This window comes from Pseudonaja textilis, chromosome Z, assembly GCF_049901715.1.
Source record: "Pseudonaja textilis isolate UNSWEBS1 chromosome Z, rPseTex1.2, whole genome shotgun sequence".
NCBI classification, from domain to species: Eukaryota; Metazoa; Chordata; class Lepidosauria; order Squamata; family Elapidae; genus Pseudonaja; species Pseudonaja textilis.
In genome coordinates this window covers 133,030,688-133,036,687 of record NC_142008.1, presented here as the reverse complement: position 1 = coordinate 133,036,687, position 6,000 = coordinate 133,030,688, and positions in this window count along the sequence as shown.

The window sequence follows — 6,000 nt, the reverse complement described above, 5'->3', positions numbered from 1 at the left end:
CAAACATTTCATTACCAGGCTAAGTTAACATCTTCAGCGGAGTTTAGGAAATGTTATTGTTGGTGTATAAAGATTTATTGCAAGCTTTATCTCTCTAGATTTAGAAGAATCTGAGCTACTAATAGTCAAGGGAAATGAGTTAAGAAGGCATTCAAAGTAGGCTGGATTTAGATCTCTCTTAGGGAGCACAGGGACTCATGACTTATCATACATTTGACCCCTCCCTCTGGCTCAGCCTGGTCATCTCCTACAGATGGGCAGTTCAGAAAGGCAAAAAACAAACAAACAAACAAGGCCATGTGTCATTCAGATTGCAAGTTGCACTTGTATTGCACCTAGAACCACACCAGCAACCAGTTTAGTTTATTCAGAAGAGATAACTCATGGGCACTCTTCGGGATGTTGATAATTGTTCATGTGGCTGCCTCACAACTTCCAAGTGAACTTCAAGGCCAAGTACCATAATCCAGATGTTATGTGATTAAAGCATGAATGGCTGTGAGGAAGAGATCCTGGTCCAGGAAAGGGTGCAATTGTTGCACCAGATGAATCTGGGCAACCAAACCTTTCCCTCAGCCACTGCTGCTCCTTGAGCAGGAACTGAGAGTCCAGAAAGATCTCCAAATTGCACAATGGTTTTGTTTTGGGAAGTATGAACTTATTGAGAACTACAGGTGGCAAATCTCTGATACTGGAAGAACTCAACTCTTGTCAGGGTTGAGTTTAAATCTGTTCTTCCTGATCCAGATCTCCACAGCCTCCTGGCACAGTGACATGGCCATGATTGGTTGATCTGAGGCTGAGATGTCCAACTGAACCTACTGATAATATTGGACCTCCCTACAGTGAAGGGCCTCATCCACTGTTTTAAGTGGGTTTTAAATAGAAGACAATGAGCTCTGAGGCATACCCTTCAGATAAGAAGGCTTGCCTTCCCCCACCTCCCTACCAACACTGATTATAACCCACTTAAGAGAAAAGAGAATATGGTGCCTCCCACTCTTAATCCTGTAGGATAACCCATAAGGATACCAACCCATAAGGTCAATAGTATTGGAAGTTACTGAGAGACCAAGAAGAGTCTGGGTTGTTGCAACACTCCCACTTAGGCTCTGTCAGGGATCATTCACAATTGTTACCTCCAAACTATTTTCCTAACAGAAGGTTGGAGACCGGACAGAAATTCCCCATCACTTCCATCAGTGTCTTTTTTAGGAGAGTTCATATCACCACCTTGTTCAGGGCAGATGACACCATCTCTTCATACAGGCCATCACATAGATCCAAACCCACACCATGACCTTGCAAATCTTAATTAAACAGGAGGGGCATGGATCCATTTAAAAAATCGTCAGACTTATAAGAGTTTAGGATTCTGTTCGAGGAGTCACACGGTCATTTTAAACAGCTATCTGCAGAGATGAAAAGAATGGAGGAATAAGAAGTTTTGCTGCAATTACCACCACCAAGTAATTCCAAATTGCATCCCAAGCCTTGACTAAGACCTTGGTCAAACTACCCACCAACATCAGGAAGTTCCTCAAGCGTCTCTAGTTCCCTTCCAGGTCCATGAGGTCAGTCCAATAAATCCTCTACTTCTGTAGGATGGGAACAACAGCCCCAAAGCAACCAAAGACTGATCTAACCATGGATGGATGGTAACACCTACCATATCCACCATCATATCTCAACTGGCTTCCCCATTGACTGTGCTTGTCAGAAGGTCGCAAAAGGGGGTCACATGATCCCAGGACACTGTCATAAATATGAACCAGTTGCCAAGCATCTGGATTTTGATCACGCGACCATAGGGATGCCAAAATGGTAGAAAATGTGAAAAACAGTCATAAGTCACTTTTTTCAGTACCGTTGTAACTTTGAACAGTCACTAAAGGAACTGTTGTAAGTTGAGGACTATGTGTAGTCAACTGATGACCACAACTGAACCCAAAATTTTTGTTGCTAAGCAAGGCAGTTGTTAAGCACATTTTGCCCCATTTTACAATCTTCCTTACCACGATTATTAAGATAGTTAACACTGTTGTTAAGAGAATCCATCTTCCCCATGACTTGTTAGAAAGTCGCCAAATGGGATCACATGATCCCGGGACCAGAGGTGGGTATTCAGTAGATTCTGACCAGTTCTGGAAAACCGGTAGCGGAAATTTTGAGTAGTTCGGAGAACCTGCAAACACAACCTCTGACTGGCCCTGCCCTCATCTATTCTCTGCCTCCCATTGAGTCCCAGCTGATCAACTGGGTCTTCTTTGGTTGCCCTGCACAGGAGAACGGAGCTGGAAAGCAGGTTAGTGGGGTGGGGAGGGAATGGGGATTTTGCAGTAACTTTCTCCTGCCATGCCCACCAAGCCACTCTCACCAAGCCACGCCCACAGAACTGGTAGTCAAAAATGTTGAATCCCACCACTGCCTGGGACACTGCGACTGTCATAAATACATGCAAGTTATCAAGTGGCCAAAATTTGATCATGTGACCATGAGGATTCTGCAGGAGTTGTAAGTGTGAAAAACGGTCATAAGTCACTTTTTTCAATGCCATTGTAAGTTTGAACAGTCATTAAACAAATTGTTGTAAATCAAGGCCTATCTGTATTTTTGCTGAAACTTTAAAGGTTACCAAAAAAAAAAAAATATTTTTAAAGTGTTATGCCAGAATCTTTCCAACTCTGGCATCTGCTTTTCTTTGATACACATGTTTTGAATCCCAGAGGTGGTCTTCAGCAGGTTCTGACCAGTTCTGGAGAACCAATAGCGGAAATTTTGAGTAGTTCAGAGAACTGGCAAATACCACCTCTGACTGGTCCCTGCCCCCATCTATTCCCTGCCTCCCAAGTCCCAGCTGATTATCTGAGTCTTCTTTCGTTGCCCTGCACAGGAGAATAGTTCTGGAAAGCAGGTTAGTGAGGTGGGGAGGGAATGGGGATTTCCGTGCCACACCCACCAAGCCATGAAGCCACGCCCACCAAGCCATGCCCACCAAGCCACGCCCACAGAACTGGTAGTAAGAAAATTTGAATCTCACCACTGCTGAATCCCATCTGGGAAATGAGATTGTTGTGGCTAAATATGCCACTGGAACCACACTGACATTTTAACAAGTCAGATTTCTTTTTGCCAATCCCACAAGGTACAGAGCCTTAAAGCTTCCTCCCCAGCTGCCATACAGATCAAAACTTGACCCAGCCAGCTCCCTGGAATTCTTGTTAGACTAGGAAAGTGAATTGATATTTGCAGCCCAAGGGTGCAATTCTGGTGAAGAAGGAAGCCAGAATTGAAGAAATAAAACTTGCTTTTCCACATGCTGTGAATCTGATCAATAGTGAGTCCCCCACACCTATTATTAGCTCCCAAACCCGCAAGTCCTCAACTTAATTCATAAAGATAGCATTTGTCACCTGCTGTGTAAGGCACACCAGCCTGAGGCTGAGCACCAATGATGAGAAAAAATTGGGAGGAAATACACTTTATCTTTGCTATGCACACCTATGGAAGGATTTTTAATAGGAGCCTTTCTGAGTCACACCTTGAATGCAATTTAGATTTAGCTTCCTTTTCTCTTCCAAAAAGGGGATTCGAGCCCTGTGCTTTCAGCAGCTCTCATGGAAAAAGGAAAGGCAGCAGGATAACACTGCACTTTGGGGTTGTTGTTTTTTAAACTGCACATTTTTAATGCATGGAAGTGGTAAAAAGATCTGAGTTGAATGGAGAAGGCTTGGCAGGAGACGAGTGGAAAGAGCATTTGTTCCTCTGCTTGCTTGTTAAGCTGCCTCTCTTTCCTTCTGTGTTGGCCCTAAAATGAGACCTAAAATGGATGAAAGAAAGGCATTGCAGGGAGGGAAATGAGGGTTCACATTATCACATATTGCAGCCTTAACACTAGGAACAGTGGAATGGAATGAAATAGAAAAGAGAATAGAATAGAAAAGAAAAAAATAGAATAGAATAGAAAATAGAATAGAATAGAAATAGGATAGAACAGAATAGAGAATAAAAAATAGAATAGAAAATAGAATAGAATATAGAATGGAATGGAATGGAATAGGAGATAGTCCTCGAGTTATGACCACAATTGAGCCCAAAAGTCCTGTTGCTGAGTGAAGCGTTTGTTAAATGAGTTCGCCCCATTTTACAACTTTTCTTGCCACAGTTGCTAAGTGACTCACTATAGTTGTTAAATTAATAAAACTGTTGTTAAGTGAATCAGGCTTCCCCATTGACTTTTCTGATCAAAAGATCACAGAAGTGGATCACGTGACCCCAGGACACTGCCACTGTCATAAGTATGAGTCAATTGCCAAGCATCTGGGTTTTGATCCCATGATCATGGGAATGCTGCAACAGTTGTGAATGTGAAAAATGGTCGTAAGTCAATTTTTTCAAAGACGTTGTAACTTTGAACTGTCACAACATGAACTCTTGTAAGTTGAGGACTACCTGCAGAACAGAACAGAACAGAACAATAGAACAGAATAACGTTATTTGACCAAGTGAACTCAGTGTCCGTGCAAAGCAGCGTCTTCTTCTTCTTCATCATATGAATAAAAGGAGAGAGTAAAGATGATAATAAGAAGGATAAATAATTCTAGTAGTCCTCAACTTACAACAGTTCATTTAGTGACTGCTCAAAGTTTCAACAGCATTGAAAAAAGGGATGTACAACCATTTTTCACATATGACCACTGCAGCATCTCCATGGTCACACGATCAAAATTCAGATGTTCGGCAACTGAGTCAAATTTATAATGGTCACAGTGTCCTGGGATCAAGTTTGTTCCCCTTTGTGACCTTCTGACAAGCAAAGTCAATGGGAAGCCAGATTAACTTAACAACTGGGCTACTGACTTAACAGCTACACTGATTCACTTAACAACTGTGGCTAGAAAAGCCATAAAATGGGGCCAAAGTCCCTTAACAAACGTTTCACTCAGCAACAGAAATTTTGGGTTCAAGTGGGGTCATAAGTCAAAGACAAAATCACGCATACCACCCAACCATTAAGTGTGGTTCATAAATAAATACATTGAATAGAATTCTTTATTGGCCAAGTGTGATTGGACACACAAGAAATTTGTCTTGGTGCAAATGCTCTCAGTATATATAAAAAGAAAAAAAAATACATTCATCAAGAATCATAAGATACAACACTTAGTGATAATCATAGGTTACTAATAAGCAATCAAATCATACTAGGAAACAAATAAAACAATGTGAATTGTAATGATACAAGCAACACGGTTATAGTCATAAGTGGGAAGAGATAGGTAAAAGGAAGGAGAAGAATAACAGTAATACGGTCTTAGTAAATAGTTGGGACAGTTTTGAGGGAATTAGTTGTTTAGCAGAGTGATGGCATTCAGGAAAAAAAACTATCCTTGTGTCTAGTTAGTCTGTTGTGCAGCACCCTATAGCATTGTTTTGAGGGTAGAAATTGAAATAATTTATGTCCAGGATGTGAGGGCTCTATAGATATTTCCACAGCTCTCTTTTGACTTGTGCAGTGTACAGGTCCTTAATGGAAGACAGGGGGGTAACAATTGTTTTTTCGGCAGTTCTAATTATCCATTGAAGTCTGTGTCTGTCTTCTTTGGCTGCAGAGCCAAACCAAACAGTTACAGAGGTGCAAATGACAGACTCAATAATTCCTCTGTAGAACTGAATCAGCAGCTCTTTGGGCAGTTTGAGCTTTCTGAGTTGGCGCAGAACGAACATTATTTGTTGTGCTTTTTTGATGACATTTTTGAAGTTATGTGTCCATTTTAAATCTTGAGATATCATAGAACCTAGAAACTTGAAGGTTTTTACTGTTGATACTGTTTTGTCCAGTATTGTAAGAGGTGATAGTGTAGGAGGGTTTCTCCTAAAATCTACCACCAGTTATACAGTTTTGAGTGTATTTAGTTCAAGATTGTTCTGGTTGCACAAGGCTAGTTGTTCAACCTCCTGTCTGTATGGAGATTCATCACTCTGTAGAATGAGACCAAT